Here is an 18,871-nt window from a genome sequence, read left to right as displayed (position 1 = left end):
GGAGGATATGCATGGGTTATATGCAGATTTGACATCATTTTACATGAGAGACTTAAGCATCTGAGGATTTGGGTATCTATCCTAGGGGTGGGGTGAGGAGATCCTGGGAACAATGGAAGGGTGACTGTATCTAATAACAGACTTGTGTCCAGAATATATAAAGAGTTCTTACCATTCAATAATAAAAAGTTCAATTTAAAAATGGAGAGAGAGAAAAAAGAGAGAGGAAGGAAGAGAGATTATTGTTAGAATGGACTTTTAGAGCCCTTCTAGGCCCCAAATGGCAAATATCTGCTTCACAAGTTCCTTTTCGCTGCCCATAGCAGACATTATCAGTCAATCCTGACACACTACTGAGCCTCAACTGTGTCCCATAGACCTCAAGAGAGGGTTCCCAGGCAAAACTGTTGTTCAAATTCAAATTTGCTAATCCTGCCCTGGTCCAAGCTTCTCTCAGATGGGAGCCGGATCCAGAGGTGTGAAATGAGTTCCCTGGGCCTACATTGTCACCTAGAGACCAAATATACACCAGAAACCACTGCTTTTGACTCCTTAATGCTTTCTGTGGGACACGTTGGAAGGAAGAGAAGAAAAGAGCAGGACAGATTCATATGAGCACATTGTGAGCAAAGGGATGTGCATAGGAAAAAAAAAATCATACTTCTTAGGACATGGAGGAGAACAATGGAAGGGTACATGTACTATGAGCATCTGATATTGGTGACTATCTGTGGTTCCTTTATTCTCCCCCCCCCGCCCCCCGGCAGTATGACATGGCAGAACTTATTGAAAAATAAACCGCAGTTGACCTTGAACAATGTAGGGGCTAGGGACGTCCCCCCCCCCATCCTACCAGTTGAAAATTGGCTGTGTATAACTTTTGACTCCTGAAATAGCAACAGCAGGTGGCTACAAAATTATTACAGTGGTACAGTGTGTGCTATAGTTAATTTTATGCAGTTTAATAACTGTATCTTTAATAAGTTTGTTGACATTGCTCTTGACAGAATGGTGCCATGCACCACCGGTGTGTGTGTGCGTGTGTGCGTTTTGATAAATTTTAACTTTCTAAAATAGATTTGTGTATAATTTTATAGTAGTAAGTGACAAAATAGACATATATTTTATGTATTCACGGCACACTTTTTCCTTTTCTTGTTTTCCCCCTTCCTCCCTCCCCCTTCTCTCCCCCCTCCCTCCCTCCCTTTCTTTCTTTTTCTCATATTCTAGGCGCTGTGGTTCATCTGAGAGTTTTTTTTTTTTTTTTCCAAATGGCTACAAATCTTGGGGTGGGTGGAGATCTGCCTATAAATGAACCTATGCAGTTTAAATCTGTGTTGTTGAAGGATCAACTGTACTTACTAGACCATTTTGAGGTTTAAATTAGATAATACTGTATAGCACTTAGAACGGTACCTGGAACATAGCAAATGCTCACTAAACATTAGGAATTATTATTAGTATTATTTTACACGACTTCCTATTCAGTACACTGTCATTGAAATAAGATCATTTCAAATTTTTCCACTGGTTTTCCATTTGGTGTGGAAAATGAAACTTCTTCACATTGCATTCACTAATGGAAGAGATGAAGGATTGCAGAAAGGCAAACACCTTATTTTTAGCTAACTGCACTCCTGAGAACCTTTCGCCATGTGGCAGTCTTGGGGCTATGCCACTCCTACAGCTGGCAGTGGACTATGCTTCTCATTTCCGAACTATGCTTGACTCCACCGACCCTTTGGGATGCATGACTTCCAGGCAGATCAGATGACAGCCAATTCTAGATTAGTAGAAAGAGAGGAGTCAGATTCTCCCTCTGAGTAGTGTGAACCATGTAGGTATAAAAGGAGTCAGTTCCGAAAGTCATTTACAAGACCATGAAGGTACCGCAGTAGTTGTGGGAAGGTGGTGGTAGAAACCAAAAAAAAAAAAAAACAAAACGGTAGTGGGGACCGCAATCAGGAAGCCAAAGCTGTTAGGGAACTCCTTGGCAGAAAGAGAGAGCTGGATGGGGGAGGAGACACAAAGAAAAAGAGAAAGACTGATCAACAACTTCATGGCCCATGGGTGACAGCCACAATATCAGTCCACAAAGCATCCTTTGGCCCTCTGTGTTTCTTTTTCCTTTTTTTTTTAAAATTAAAAATGGTTTAATATGAAACATTTCAAACATATGTAAGAGTAGAGAATAGTAGAACCACTCCCCTTAGCCTCCCCACATCCTTCTCTTCATATCCACAACATGGTTTTAACAATGACCAACTCTGGGCCAATCTTGTTTCTTCTTTAACTCCAGGCAACCACTTACTTGATTATTTTGACTTTTTAAAAAATAAACTTTTGGTGCATTTGTAAAAGCCTTAGTTTGGAACACAGTCTCTTCAGTAGTCTATGTACAGCCTACTTTTATTTATTTAGTGAGCTACTTAGGTAGTGTTTGCTTTGTTTTTGATTTGCCAAATCTTTTTCTTTAGTTCCTTAAACATTTTAAAAAATTATGGTGAAAGACTTAACATACAATTTACCTTTTTAATCTATTTATCTATTTATTCATTTATTTGAAACTGGGTAGCTCAAGTGATTTTCCTGATTCAGTCTCCTCAGTAGCTTGGAGTACAGAGTGTCACTGTGTTCAGCTTCTGACTATATATGTGTGTATATACATATACTATATGTGTGTGTGTGTGTGTGTATATATATATATATATATATATATGTATATATATATATATATATATATATATATATATAGTTTTTATACATATATACATACATTATATAGTTTTATCACAAATTTATGTTCTACTAAAATTATTTTTCATTTTATTTTTTTAATTTTTTTTTTTTTTTTTTGTACTGGGGATTTAACCCAAGGATACTTTACCACTGAGTTACATCTGCAGCTCTTAAATTTTTTATTTATTTATTTATTTTTGAGACAGGTCTTCTTGCTAAGTTGCTGTGGCTATCCTTGAACTTGGTGATCTTTCTGCCTTAGCCTTCCAAGTCTCTGGGATTACAGGTATGTATCACTGTGTCTGGCTCATTTTATTTTATTTTTTAAATATTTATTTTTTAGTTGGACACCATATCTTTATTTACTTATTTTTATGTGGTGCTGAGGATCGAACCCAGGGCCTCTCATGTGCTAGGTGAGTGCTCTACCACTGAGCCACAACTCCAGCCCTCATTTTATTTTTAATCTTACAAATAGAATCTCTATGAGTCATTTGTTAGGCTAAAGTACACTGTGTGCTGTGTTCTAATTCCAGTTTTCCTATACCTTAAAACCTTTTCCCCTTCCTTCCATCCCCCGCCCCCCTCTCTTATTTTTATTTTTGCAATACAAGGGGTTGAACCCAGGGGCACTCTACCCAAGCTACATCCCTAGTCTTTTAAAATTTTTTAAATTTTGTTTTGAGGAAGGGTCTTGCTAACTTGCAATCCTCCTGCCTCAGTTGGTGGGATTGCAGGTTTGGGCCACTGTGCCTACCCCTCCTATACCTTTATAGCTAACTTTTTTTGGTGGTAATGTGTATGTTGTTACTTTATACAACTAAAACAACTTGACTAAAACAACCATGCTTGGATGCTGCCAGAGCTCAGTCACACTCCTGCTGATGTAAGGCAAGGAGTGAGATTAATCCATGCAACTGCTGAAGACTGGTCATGTCCATGAGGAAAGTTCCTCTGTCCCCATGAGTTATTTTCAGAGTAAGGTTCACTCTAAGCAGTGATGGAAATTACAGAGGCAGCTTTAGGACCTCCACACTGACCCTGAATGAAAATCATTTAGTAGCAAGCAAATGGCAATGTTGTCATAAAGATCAAATGAGATAATGATATGTGGGAACACTTTGTGAACCCTGGGCCATTTTTATAAATGTGCAGTTGTATTATTTTGTCATCATTATTCATTTGCGATATCTAGGCAGATTGTTTCTCTTTTTCTCCCTCGTAAGTGGGTGTCTATCTACAAAGTGCTCAGCAAGACTAGTCTGGAGGAGAGAAAAGGGGAGAGGTAAGTATTCACTTGTCCTTTGCCCCTTCAATACCTCCTCAAAGGAAGAATTATCATCTGTTTTAATAGATGAGAAAACCGCGGCTTGATAACTTGACCAAAGTTTCCAAATGAATACAGGTGGTCTGGGATTCAAATCCAGGTCTGACTCTGGAACCCTTTCCCTTTTTTGCCACACTTTCTGGAATCTGTCCCAGCATCCTCATTCTTTCCTTATTTCCTGTCTGAATCTGGCAGGATGAATATCTCCAATTTGTGATCTTTCTCCGAATTTCTTTTCCTATTCGGATACTATTGATGAACTTAAAGATAAGTCTAAGCAAAAATATTGGGAGGACAGGGCACCTTCAATTTGTGAATTTTGAGAGGAACCAGGAAATCCAGGGATGGCTGTGCATGTCACTTAGGCTGTCTCATCTCCAGGGGTCAAATCGGCTAGGTGGATGGGTTGGAGGAAAGTGCCTTTTAACCAGGGCCACAAGATCAGGGCAGATTTTAGTTAAATCATCTCCTCTCACTGTAGTACGGAGCTATTCGTACCTGTCCTACATACACAGCAAGTTTGGGATCCAATGAGGTAATGTGCTCTGGGTTGACATGATCAGATGAGGTAGCAGATGGGAAAACAGTTTGAAAACTGCAAAGCATTTTTTCTTCCCAGCCTTAAGGTATTTGTTTTAATTGTTCTCATTCCCTCTCACCAAAGCCCTCTCCTGGGAAAGCCCTTAGGATAAGGGTTCCTCCTAAACACGGAGGTTTGAGAATGGCCCGGGAGGTTAGCAACGTGAAGCCGCGTAAAGCAAATTAGAGGAAGTCCAGTCACTATTTATTTTATGAAGTTAGCGGCTGAATATGTTAAGCAAATGTTTTCTTAATTGTGGCAGTATGAGAAAAAACAATGGGGGGCAAGGGCGGCCTGGGATGGGGGGGATGTCAGGCCTCCCCTCCCCTCCCCGTCACCAGCAAATCTCCAGAGAATGACAGGAAAAAATTAAAGACAGGCCTTTTCTTTTCGTGGTCACATGTCGACGCTGCCGCTGTAATAAGAACCTGCGCCAATTAGAAACGTTCACCTCCTCCTCCCCGCCCCTCCCCGGGCCCATTTCAGAGCAGGCCGGGTCGTGGACTCCAGGAGTTTGCCAAACACAGCAAACACTGGTGTGCGAGCTGCCGAGGGGACTCTTTCTACTCCGACCTCCCTCCTTCGCCACTCGGCTCCCTCCCTTCCACACTGTTTTGATTTACTAGGACTTCCTCCTCTAGGAGAGGGGGAGGGGGACGAGAGACGCCTCTGAGCGCCTGGGTTGAGTGAGTGTGTGTGTGTGTGTGTGAGTGTGTGAGCGCGCGCGGGTGTGTGCGCGCTGTGGAGTGGCGGAGTGTAAAATGCTGTAATGGGAGGAAACCGAGCCGCGTCCGAGCGCCCTGAACCGCAGCGGCTCTTCTGATTCCAGGTGGCACCTGAGCGCAGACTTCCAAAGCGAGTGCGACCTGTACCTTCAGGTACGTGGAGCCGTCTGCCTGTCCCGGCAGTGTGGCTTGGGTGTGGGTGAGTAACGAGAGGCAGAGGCCAGGAGTAGCCCAGGGTGGCGCCCGGTGGAGCGTGGAGCTCGGGAGGCGGGAGGCAGCTGTGCGCGCCGGTGTGCTCGGGTGTGGACGCCGACCCAGGCGCTGCAGGGTTGCTACGCCCTTGGGTTGCAGAGAGTGAGGCTGGGAGCGACACCGGGTCGCAGCAAAAGACAGCGTGGGTGCCGCAGGTCTGACTCGATTGCGCTCAACTGGGCTGGCTGAGTGGCGGGTAAGGGGCAGCAAGACTAGGGGCCACGGAGTACGACTGGACTGCGGTGCTGTGTCCGCCGGGTGCGGGAACCTATGGGAAGCGTGTGCGAACGTGCCTGGCCCTGAGCAGCAGGAACCTGGGCACGCACCAAATGTTCGTTTGTGTTTGTGCACTGAAGGTGTGTGTTCCCACGGGGAGCACACTGTGTGGGCTGTGCCCACGTGCCCTTATTTGCAAGCGCCTACTCGGAGGGGCCCATGCTGGGAGCACCAGGCCCCCAGCTAATATTCTCCACCCGAGCGCGCCTGCAGTAGCTGGGTAGGTGCGAGCTGACGCCCCGCGCGCGGCGTGCGGGGGAGGGGAACGAGCTTCACGGGCAGCTCGGGGCCCTGGCCCCGCCTCCCCACGGACTCACCTGGGCTCGGCCCCCACCTGCTCGTGGTGGAGGCGTGGCCTGGGCGTGGCCTGGGCGGCCCAGCGGAACTCGGGAGAAGGCGGGCGGCGCCTCATTCCAGGGATTCCTCACGCTCGGGTCCGCCGCGGAGCCGGCCCGGCGCGCGCGGCCCGCGTCTGCTTGTGCTTAAACGACAGCCGGTGCGGGAGCGCGGGCGCGAGCGCGCCTGTGCGTCCGCGCGCCCCCGGAGTGCTCCCAGCGCGCCTGGCGGCCCCGCCTCTGTCCCTAGCCGCCCCCTGCGGGGCCCGGCCGGCCCGAGGCGGGCGAGCCTGGAGCCGCCCGGTGGTGAGTGAGCTAGAACCGGGCGGGCCCCGAGCCGGGTGAGGGCTGGCCTGCAGGGGACCTTAGGAGTGGGTTGACCTGGAGCGGGACGGGGATGCCTTCCTTGAGGGGAGGAGGCGGCTTGTCTTCACAGGACAGCGTACGGGGCTAACGTTGGGGATGGAAGCGACTGTGCTTCGGGAGCGGGAGATTCAGCTCGTGGAGGGAGTCCTAGGCACCGGGCCGACGTTTGAGGCCCCGCACCCTGCATCCGCTGGGTGCCGGCCCGCCTCGAGCCAGGGCTGCGACGCGGGACTGAGGGAAGGGGCAGAAGATGGGTAGCAGGGACCAGGCTCTTTCCTCTTACTACACTTCCCGCCTCTTGCCCCAAACAAAACTGCACACTGTTCCTGCACTGTGTGCAGGCCTCGCCGAAAAGCAAAGGTCTTTTTCTTTTTTTGTTTTCGGTAGTCTCCTTTGATTAATCACACTGAGACATTTACTTGTCTCAGGTTAGGATGACAGTACTTGCTGGGGCTGTTAAGTTAGTCTTTATGCGCTTTACTGGCATGTAGTCATCTGTTTAAGCTAGATGATTAAAAAAATCGGTTTCACTTTGATCATCGGTGCTGTATGTTGCTAGTTGTATTTCCTTCTCTGTGGTTAATGGGAACCAGCAGCCTGGTGCGGGGGTGTGGGGGGAAGTGGAGGCGGCTCTTGCAGTTTTATCTGCGCTGCTTGCCCCTCTACTAACCCACTTTGTAGGGTTTTAGAATCTTTTTCCTAAACCCAAGGCTACCTTGGCCAAGAAGGAGACTCATTTGGAACAAAGACAAAATACGATAAACGTCAATTTGCGTGTTAAGATTTGAAGGTCAGTTTTGCGTACCAAACTTTGACTCTTTGCCCTAGTGTTTTAAAGCCCACGGCCTTGAGGCTCATTGTTTCCCACTGCAGCTAAGGAGGAGACTGGCATGACTGCCAGAAGGGTAGAGTAGGAAGTTTGAAAGAGATCTCTTTTTTGGGGGCAGCATTAAGTGGGAACCAATGGAGTGATTTTTTTTTTTTTAAATGATCCTGGAGATGGAACCCAAGGCTTCATGCATGCTAGGCAACACGCTACCACAGGGCCACATCCCCAGCCCCCATGGTGTGGTCATGGGAGAAGTTATTTATTATTTCTAAATCTCCATGTTCTGAATTTAAATAATGGATTTACAAACACTTTCCTTAGAAGTTTCTTATACCCAAGACAGTTTTCTAAGGTCTTTCTTTCTTTTTCTTTTTTTTGGTCTTGTGTAGTTCCTCTTGCATCTGGCTGAAAAGTCCCCCACCCCATGGAAATGATGTAAACCCTTTAATTTGTTGTTTCACTTTGGCAAAATTTTAATCCCAGGCCGATTTCCCCTGCCATGCCACTGTTTTTTCACACTTCTGGGCAGCCTGCCTTTGCTTTTCCACTTGGAAGGGAATGCAAACTAATTTTTTTGTTGTTGTTGATCAAAACACAATACAATTAAGAAGACAATTCTGCTATAAATAACCATGGTCTGCATTCAAAAACTGTGAATGTTGTAGTAAAAACAGCTCTAGCTTCTTACTCCAGAGACTTGAGTTCAAGTCCCCTAGCTATATCAGGAATGTTTTTGGACCAGAAAAAGTTACTCATACTTAACCTTTGCATTTTGTTTACCTCTGTAAGAGGGTGATACTGTCTGTTCCAGAACATCACACAGTTTCAGGAATTACAGGGAATAATGTGCTTTCAAGTATTTTGTGTTAGGTTATTTATAAAAGCCTTTGAAGATTGGAAAGAACTTCATAAACACAGTTGTTGCCACTTCCCTTGACTGACGTAGAGCTATGACTTTAAGATTTTAACAGTCTGTGCAGCTGTAATTAGGAAGCTAAAATCTTCACTTTTAAATGTTCTGTAATGTCAACTTCCTTTTAACTCCTTATTTGGAGTTCATATTATTATATGTTGTTACCTCCTACCTCTGGTGATGGCTAGACAGATCCAGAGGAAGATGTTACTTTTGTGTCTCTTCTGGATAGCCTTGCTATGCAACTTTTAGTTCACTTAATATTTAGAGTAAAAATAATAAGTAAAAGTCATCTTGCAACTTTGAATGTGACAATATAATATGAACAGTTGCAAGTTGAATGAAGCACAGAAAAACTTAGTAAATTATGACATGGCATGGTGTATTAACATCCAGTCATCTGTTTAATGTCTGAGTGAGAAAAGCTGTTGTAGGTATGAGAACCTGGTGGAGGAGGAAATTGTGTATGTGTAGAACTTTTGTTAAGATATATTCTAAAGTTAATGAAGTCTCTGTGTGTGGGTTTAATAGAAGAGTAAAGCAAATTAAAGCAAATATTGCTAATCAGCCTCTTACCAATAGGACCCATCTACATTAAAAAAGAGTTGGGTCCAGTGGTGCATGCCTGAAATTCCAGCTATTCAGGAGGCTGAGGCAGGAGAGTTAAAAATTTGAGGCCCGCCTGAGCAATTCAGCCAAGACCCTGTCTCAAAATATAATAGGGATGGGAATGTAATTCAGTCTTTGCCTAGCATTTGTGAAGCCTGGGTTCAATCCCTAGTACTGCAAAACAAACAAAAATCTAGGAAACTAAGTTGCCAAATCTTGATGGTACAAACTGCCAAGGTAGAAGAGGAAAGAGAACAGGAGATGTTGAAACCAGGAAAAAAAAAATATCATAGTATCTGGGAAACAGTATAGAATGTACTTTCTGTGTCTCATGCCCCAGGCCTGATAATCAGATACAGCTGATTCATATTTATGAATTTGCCTACTCGCAAAAATGTGTTTGAAACCCCGAAAGCAGTACTTGCAGTGCTTTGTTGGACATTGGGGAGCAAGTATATGGTGAGGAAAAAATTTGAGTTCACTGATGCACGTGTTCCCAGCTGAGGAGGAAAAAAAGCAATATTTTGCCGCCTTCTTCAGCTCTCAAATTACATACATATAAACAAGTGTGCTTTGGGGGACTCCTTAGCACCATCTTATTCTTTGGCATTTTTGTGCTTTATGGTTGGGGATTTTGTTAAAAATTGCCTCCAAATGTGGTGCTGAAGTGCTGTCTAGAGCCAAGAGGGGTTTAATAGTCCTGATAGAGAAAATTCCTGTGGGGTTCAGGCATTAGATAGTTACAAGGCTGTTGTCTGTGGGCTTAGCATTATTGAATCAACAATAGATATTCAGTAAAGAATCTCTGAACAGAAATACAAAGAAAAAAGGTGATAAACTGGGTATGGTGGTGTAGACTGTAATCCTAGCTACTTGGGAGGCTTGAGACAGGAAAATTGCAAGCTTGAGGCCAGCCTGGGCAATTTGTTGGGGCCCTAGACAGGGGCCCAAAATAGAAAAGGGCTGGGGCTGTAGTTCAGTAGTAGAGTATCCCTGGGTTCAATCCCCAGTACAACAAAAAGTCTGAGTAGAGACTCAAAGGAACCTAATTCATGGAAATGATGTAAACGCTTTAATTTGTTGTTTCACTTTGGCAAAATTTTAATTCCAGGCCAATTTCCCCTGCCATGCCACTGTTTTTTCCACACTTCTGGGCAGACTTTATGGAATATAATTACAGTGAATAATGAGAATTAACTGTCTTTGTTGATAGGTTAATTAAAGTTTGTTGAGGGGTGTCCTGGGGATTGACTCGGGGGGCAGTTTACCACCAAGTTACATCTCCAGTCGTTTTTTATTTTTTATTTTGAGACAGGATCTTGCTAAATTGCTGAGGGCCTCACTGAATTGCCTAGGCTGACTTGGAATTTGAGGTCCTCCTGCCTCAGCCTCTGGATTGGTTGGGATTACAGGTGTGAGCCACTGCGTTCAGCTGTCACTCTTATTCTTGAGCATAATAGGTCCCTTAGAATATGTGGCCCCTCAGCACTTGTGAATAGGAAATTTAAAGTATCTAAGTAGAATAAATGTAAGAATGAAGCATATCCAGAGTAAGCTACAAATGCCAAAGAATTGTTTATTTCATATGCAATACTCTATAAGACTGAGGTCTTAAAAATGAAAAGGTAGATTTCTAGTAACCTAAATATTGAGAGCAAAGCATAGTTCCTTTTTAATCTGGGCTGACAATAATGTGCAACAATGATGGGGAGTGGTAGTCTGCTCCAGAAGTCTAGACTTGGAGTTGTATTGTTAGCATTAGACATAGCCGTGTCATTGTGGGCCTGCAGTTCAGGGATTTTCCAGGGACACCTCAGGGAGATTGATGAACTAAAGCCAGTAGTAAAAAGTTATGCCAGCATCAGGCAGCCTTGCTTCAGGGTTATGAAATGTGCTGTAAGTTTGGTTTTGCAACTTTAAGCCGCATAGATGGCCCTTGCCTGGCACATGGTCAGCTCTCATAGTCAGTGTACTTGTAGCAAATTAGTAGCAAACTGCATGGAAGTAACTGAGGATCTCGGCCATTGCATGGTGGCACTGCCTGCCAGCTCCTGGTGCTAGCGTCATTGATGACTAAATATCACATCCCTACCTTTCCACAGGGCTGAGGACGCCCAAGGACTGGGTGAAATCGAGCCTGGGGCCACTACATAGCCTCAGAAAACCTCAAGCGATTGAGTTAAGCGTTCATTTGGCCTTCCCATCTAGAATGGTGTCCCTTTATTCAGCCCAAGCCCACTGAGGTCTGGCTCTCTGTTGAGGTGATGAGTGGCCAGAGCTAAGTTGACACCCTGGGGCCTAAGGTTACCTGTTCCTAATATCTAAGGGGCCCTCTGTTGGAGTGTCAGAGATTGATGTCCCCCTAACCTGTCCATCTGCAGAGGCTTTATGGGGAGGGGATATACCTGTACCGAGTTACCAGCTTCTTTCATTTTCTAGGACAACGTGAGGTTCATTGCCAGCAGACCTGGCTCTTGTTTGGGGGCTTATGCAGGAGGTTGGCAAGTACCCGAAAGAAGCTTGATTAGGGATTTTAAGCATACACACACATATATATTTTAATTCTCTGGAAATAACAGAACACGTAGGTATATTATTCATATTTTAAACATTTAGCCTGGTGAATTTTGGGAATGATTATGTGTAGATGTAAGGAGTTGGGTGTAAGCAGAAGTTGGCTAAGTCCTTGGGGCATTATCCCTGGTGCTTCAAATTATGGCCACATGGGTCGATTATTCATGCTCAGAACATGCTCTGGTGAGGAAAGCTGAAACAGTCACAGATCTGTCTGTGGACGCTCTTTTCGGTGGTGTGCCCATAGAGTAGTGTGAATAAGGGCTGGCTTCTCTTTAGAAGGTGTCATATGATTTAGAGTTGTGGAATTCCAAGTACCTAGGTGCAGCTTTGAACTGTCATCCAACAACAGGTTTTCTTGAGTGTGACTAAGCAGACATCACCCTTCTTCCTTACCCAGAGCCTGTCCTCGGAGCCTGAGTTCTTTGAGCTTTGACTTGATTCTGCCTTTGCTGCAGCCCCAGGGATCCTGAGGGCTCTGACATTTGTGGTCAGTGGTGTGGTCATTCATCCTCATCTCTCCATCAGCTACTTTTCTTTCCTGCTTTGGTTACTATTGCTGTGGCCCCATGCCTGCCTGTAATTAAATGAAAAAAAAAATATGGCAGGGTTATCATGTTCCAGAGAAGAGAGATCTTGTTTCCCCTGTGCCCGCTGTAGAAGCCTTCACGTTATTGCTTGATATACATCTCAAGGTACAGGGAATAGCACAGGTCTGGAAGTCTTGGTAACTGAGGGAAGGTTTTCTTAGATAACTTCAAAAAATTGCACTTGTTTCCAAAAATTGTACATGATTCAAACTAATCATGCTGATTTTTACTTAAAAACAGTAATAAAAGTAGAGCTGGGTGCATTGGCGCACACCTATAATCCCAGCGATTTGGGAAGCTGAAGCAGGATTGCAAGTTCTAAGCCAGCCTCAGCAACTTAGTGAGACCCTGCCTCAAAATAAAAAAACCAAAAAGGACTGAGAATGTGGCTCAGTGGTTTAAGTGCCCTGGGTTCAATCCCCAGTACCAACAAGGGGGGGGGGGGGGAGTAAAGGTGGGGGAGAGAAGGGTAAGGAAATGTTAACCAGTGGGTACTCAGTTACCATTAGCTGGGAGCAGGAAATTCTGATTTTCACAGTAGGGTGAACTTAGGTAACAATAATGTACTATATATTTCAAAAAATTAGATGAAAGGATTTTGGATGTTTTCATGATAAAGAAATGAAAAAATGAGAGAGATAAATTTACCCTCATTTAAACATTGCACAGTTTTATATCAGAACATCAAATGGTGCACCATAGATTTGTTCAGTTTTTATGGTTTTATGTACCGATGAAAATGTATTTAAAATAAAAATCTGAAAACAAGGTGTAGGAAGAATAGCATTGTATTGTGGGTCAGAGGCTTAAATTCTAGTCTTAGCTTCTTGAGGAAGTCACTTATGTTCTTGGCACCTTGGTTTTTCATCTGGAGCACAATAAGAACAGTGTTCTTTGTCCATTTGGTCTAACTCACAGCTTGTGAGAATCCAGTGAGGTCAGTTATGTGTGTTTTGAAAAAGTATGCGCTACACATGTGTGTGGTGTTGGTAGAGGTAGGGTGACAGATCTGTGTCTTACCTTGATTTATAACACAGCTTAAATTGTGTCATTTAATCCGCAGGACAGGTTTGTGATGGTAGGAGGGTTAGGCAGTGTTGTTATTATTTACTTTAAGGAACCTAAGACCAAGAGAGGTTCAGTTTCCATACAGCTAATGTCAGACATCAACCCCAAAACCTGGAATGAAATAGGCATTCGGTGGTTAATTGTTGATTGAGTAGGTGAAAGTATTATAGTGGGGCTCACAGAGGATTTCTGATGCGGCATCCTGGCTATATTTATTTAACAGATGGTAAAGCGTGAGAAGAGAAATAACAGATGAGACATTTTTAGCAAGAAGAGCAGAGAGGACTGAGAATGTGGCTCAATGGTTTAAGTGTCCTGGGTTCAATCCCCAGTACCAACAAAGGTGGGGGAGAGTACATAAAACCATGAGAGTTGCATGTGAATAGGAAGAATGTCACGGGAAGTTGGTGGAATATCATTTGGACACACTTTGGGGAAGAAATGGGAGGATGTTAAAGCTACAAGAGCCATGCTCGCCTGTGACCACCAAAATCTGGTGACAGTTTGGTCTTTGTTTTCATTTTAGTTACCTTCTCGCTGAGGCTGTTGGCCAACCAAATCCACCACGGTGTGGTCCACATTGGGTGTTAGTTGCTCAGGGGCAAGGATTTTGCCTTTGTTTATCTGTAATATCTAAACAGAGTGTTTAATAGAAATAGAAGCTATTTAGTGGAGGCCTCAATTCTTGTCAGCCAAAAGGGCCATTCACCCTGTTTCATGGTATGATGGTTTATACCATTGAAGGTATTAGCCCAAGGGCAAGTTGGGTCGCCCAGGGAGTGTCCTGATGGGGAGGGGAATGGAGTCTGGACTGGTGATGTAGCAGGGCCACCAGGAATTAGGGCTGTTTAATAGCATGCTTCTGGAAGTTGGAGAGACCATCAGGTGACTCAGAAGAGCGATTGATACCATTGTGTTTCTTACATTTGGCCAAGTGACAGTGGGACAGGAACATCTGGTAGTTTGAGTGGAATTCCTCCCATCCCCTCCTCCACTGGTGTCCAACTCTAGCCAGAGAAGTTGCTTTATGTTCTCACACTCCTTGCTGAATTAGCACAGCAAGTGGCCGCTGTTACTGGGGACCCATGGCCCGAGGCATGCCTACTGCTGTAACTTCCATCTTAGAAATCTTTGTGGAAAACTTCCATCATGTATATTGAAATTCTGTTCCGTTGCTTGAAAAAATATAATCTAATGCACTCCATAATTTTTGTTTTAAGACAGGCACTCTTATCCCCTCATTGACCAAAATGGCCACAGTTCTTTATAGAACACCAAAGTAATGGTGTACAAATTTATAGCTAACCTTAGTATTAGTGCTGACTACATCTAAATTTTAGTAGCTTTAGAATTGCTACCTCTTCTTCCCTAAGTCTCAACCTTAAGCTTTTGGAGGAGCATATTATCTGGGGGATCAGACAGTCTTAGTGGGCTGGTAAGTCAAAATGTATGACCATTGCCTAAGTACACACGGTAGACAGTGCATGTTGTATTCATGGTGAGTTATGATCGTGTTTGAATAAAGGTGAACCCAGAAATGGGTTTGCAATACAGAGGAGCACTGCCACTGGGCACTTCCTGTCTTTTTCTAGAATCATGTTTGTTTCTCTTTCATACTGTTATATTCTTGGTGTTCACAAGTCAAGGTATCCTATTTTTGGTTATCGCTAAATTATAACAAAAAACAGCATAGAGGGCTGGTGGGGTTGTAGCTCGGTGGTAGAGTGTTTGCCTTGCATGTGTGAGGCACTGGGTTCGATCCTCAGCACCACATGAAAATAAACAAATAAAGGCATGCTGTCCATCTACAACTACCAAAAAAAAAAAAAGCACATAAAGAAAATGATGTTATTGGGATATCCTTAGGTCTACCTTGCAGACACTGCATAATCTTTTGCAAAAGGTCAAGGATAATTTGTGGTTCGTGAAGGATGTAATAAACCAGACATGTCACATTGCTCCTGTGCTTGAACCAGTCAGACCGTTGAAGGGCTTTTCACCACTTTAGTAAAACTTCAGTATTATTGTACCCTTCTTACACCCTTTCTTCTATCTTCTTGGCTGATACCTGTTATAGTTTAGATATTAGATGTCCCCCAAAAGTTCATGTGTGAGACAAGGCAAGAACATTCAGAAGTGAAATGATTGGGTTCTGAGTGCCTTAACACAGTGAGTAGATTAATCCCCTGATGGGGATTAACTGAGTGGTAACCAAAGACAGGTAGGGTGTGCCTTTGGATTATATATATATTTTTAAAATATTTTTTTAGTTGTTGATAGACATTTATTTATTTATATGCGGAGCTTAGAATTGAACACACTGCCTCACACATGCCAGGCAAGTATGCTACTGCTGAGCCCCAGCCCCAGCCCGGGTTATATATGTTGTATCTGGTGAGTAGAGTCTGTCTCTCTGTTTCCTGGTCATCCTGTGAGCCGCTTTCTTCCACCACTCTTCACCATCACGTTCTGCCTCACCTTGAGCCCCAGGGAATGGAGCTGGCTGGGTGTGGACTGCGACCTCTAAAACTGTGAGCCCTTAAATAAACTTTTTCTCCCCTAAAGTTGTTCTTATTAGGTCTTTCGGTCACAGCGGTGAAAAAGCTGACTAAAACAATACCTCTTATCGTTTTGGGTCTTCCCCTGCATTCATCTCTTCAGGGAAATCTTTCCAGACTTCTGTATCTGCAGCAGTGGTCAATGCCTCGTGTTTTTTTCCAATACATTTATCGTCCTTTGCAATCTATTTAACATACTAGGTGTATATTTTTGTTTCAACAAAAGTTATTTTAATACCTAGAAAGTCTCCTCACTTCTTAGAGCACTCTGAGAGAGCAGGTAGGGATTTCCCCATTTTACACATGACAAAACGGACACACAGAGATAAAGTCACTTCCCAAAGTCATACAGTTAGGAAGTAGCTAAGCCCAATGTCAAACAGGTGTCCAGAGATAACACTCTTAAATAAATAGCCGTGATGCTGATTGGCTTCTCAATGTAGTGTGACCCTCCATCAAATGCTGCAGGCGTAGTGCCCCACCACGCCCACATTGTCAATATATTTTATTGAGCTGTGAATATTGTACATCATGTAAAACTCAGAAGACCTTTTTTGTAAAATTGCTGTTATCTTCCACCTGTATTTGCTTAGTATTTTTGTGGCTAGATAATGCCTGGTCCCTGACCTTTACCTCCCACCTGTGTTATTGGACCAGCTACTGCCCTTATCTCACACCTGCTTCCTACAGAAGCCTCTAGTAACTCCTCAGTTTGCCCCTTCAGGTCAGATCTTCCTAGGCAGAACTTCTAAACCAAAGAAGTAGCATTAATTTCCTGTCACGGGTAGGCTCAGGACCCGAGGGTAAGTGTACCACCTGCCTGGCCAGCCTCCAGCTCTTGCCCACGTTCACCCACTATCACACTCACCCAGACTCAGCTTCTCACGCTTCCTCACTTAGGTGCTCAGTTCTAACCAGACGGGGCTCAGGCTGCCTGTCCCAGGTGCTCATTCCTATCTCTCTGCCTTTCCTCAGACCGTTGACCCAGTGTGACTGTCCTGTGGATAAGACAGGGTCCTTGCAACCCAGAAATACATGGAGGACAGACAGTGTCATTCTGGAGGAGGGAAGCTGGGGACGGAAACCTGTGAAATGGCTTTTTGGAACATACTCCCCCTTACCCCCCCAGCCCTAGACAAATGAAAACTAGATGTTCATAAGGGCAGCACTTTGGCTAACATTGATCTCTCCTTTATCACAAAATACACACTTTAGTTTTAAATTATACTTTGTCTTTTATTGTATCTTTAATTTTGTCTTATTTTTTGTGGTCTTGGGGATTGAACGCTTGTCTTGATGCTAGGCAAGTACTTTACCACTGAGCCACACCCCCTGTCCCTATTATTGTCTTTTAAAATATGCCTATCGGGCTGGGGATGTGGCTCAAGCGGTAGCACGCTCACCTGGCATGCGTGCGGCCCAGGTTCGATCCTCAGCACCACATAGAAACAAAGATGTTGTGTCTGCCGAAAACTAAAAAATAAATATTAAAATTCTCTCTCTCTCTCTCACTTTAGTTTCATGAAGAAGATCATCATATCTTGAAATCAGGGATCATATCTTCTATTTCTCTCTTTAAAAATAAATTTTTTTTTTTATTGGTACTGAGGACTTAACCCAAGGGTGCTCTACCATTAAGCCACATCCCTAGCACTTTTTTTTTTAACTTTGAGATAAGGCCTTGCTAAGTTGCCAAGGCTGGCTTCAAACTTATGGTCCTCCTGCCCCAGCCTCCCAAGTCTCTGGGATTATAGTTGTGGGCCACCATGCCTGGCATACCTTTTTTTTTTTAAAACCTTTCCCACACAATTTTCTGAATCCAGAATTAATTGGAAAATTAAAAACTGGTATGCTTCATAGATAAGTAGATGGCAGGTATCTTGAGGATGAACCTTTAATAACTAACCTCTTACCTACCTACTTTGAATGTAAGTTGCTTGAGGGTTTAGATTTCAGAGTATCTGAGTAAACTTAAATATCTGATCTCTTATGCCAGAATTCTAGGTCTACTTCTTTGTATCATTTGATGCATTTATGGTTGGATATTTTGCTTTGGTATATAATTTTGCCTCATTTAAGGCATATGTTAGTATATATGTCCATTTGGGTTTAGAATTTTGAAAGCATTATTCTTTGACTTGAGGGAGAATTATTTAAGAAACTGTGAGCCAGGCGTGGTGGTACATGCCTGTAATCCCAGAGGCTTGGGAGGCTGAGGCAGGAGGATTGTGAGTTCAAAGCCAGCCTTAGCAAAAGCGAGGTGCTAAGCAACTGAGTGAGATCCCGTCTCTAAATAAAGTATAAAATAGGGCTGGGGATGTGGCTCAGTGGTTGAGTGTCCATGAGTTCAGTCCCTGGTCCCCCCGCTCCCCATACGAAGTTGTGGACTTCAATATTGTGGAATAGAAAGCTTATCAGTAATTCTTTGCTCAGAATCACAAGACCCCTCCCCCCACAACACCCTGGCACTGGGGACTGAATCCAGGGTTGCTTTACCACTGCGCTACACCCCCAGCCCCTTTTATTTTGAGATAGGGCCAGGCAACTTGGTGATACTCCTGCCTCAGCCTCCTGAGTTGCTGGGATTACAGGTCCATTCCGTCTTCTCTGACATCCCTCTCCCGTGGGAAACCTGCCAAGAGCCATCAGTTATTTCTCCTCTGCAGTTTTCTTTTATTCTCCCCGTTAAGTACTCATCGCCTCCTGCATGCCTGATTTTATAGCTTGCTTTTTGTATCCAACCACCTGCTTTTAGCTTCTCGGGCTCTGCTCAGTTCTGTGTAGTGCTTCCAGAACAATTTGCATAGACTGTGTCATTAAGTTATTTGTCTGCTCAGAGATTTCATTAGATCCTTCACACCTATAAAATCAAAGCCAAATTCCATCAATACCTGCTGTCCTTCCCCAATGTGGTCCCAGTCTAAATTCCCACCCTTGTCTCTTATTTCCCATCCTCACTGTGCTGTGCACATGGTCTGAAGATCATTTTGTACAATATTTTTTGTGCACCTTCATTTGGCTGTGACCCATCACATGATTATCAGGTGTGGAGATTTGCACAGGTGGCATTATGTTGGTGCTCAAAAGATATCAGTTGGGAGCATTTTGGATTTTAGATTGGGGATGTCAC

The 18,871-nt window shown here is 43.9% G+C and overlaps 1 protein-coding gene across 2 annotated transcripts in view; it reads left to right on the top strand.

Moving 5' to 3' along the window:
• Nucleotides 1–5,187: 5,187 nt before the first annotated feature.
• Nucleotides 5,188–18,871, top strand: part of Vgll4 (vestigial like family member 4) — a 137,408-nt gene continuing 123,724 nt past the window's right edge. The window contains exon 1 of one of the 2 annotated variants that reach the window (XM_027931881.3): nucleotides 5,188–5,524. The gene's annotated coding sequence lies outside the window, so the exon portion shown is untranslated. Of the gene's footprint in view, nucleotides 5,525–6,364; nucleotides 6,541–18,871 lie in introns of those variants that run through there. The other variant, XM_027931882.3, reaches the window with a different exon arrangement.

This window comes from Marmota flaviventris, chromosome 20 (assembly GCF_047511675.1).
Source record: "Marmota flaviventris isolate mMarFla1 chromosome 20, mMarFla1.hap1, whole genome shotgun sequence".
NCBI classification, from domain to species: domain Eukaryota; kingdom Metazoa; phylum Chordata; class Mammalia; order Rodentia; family Sciuridae; genus Marmota; species Marmota flaviventris.
This window is presented reverse-complemented; position numbering and strand designations above follow the sequence as displayed.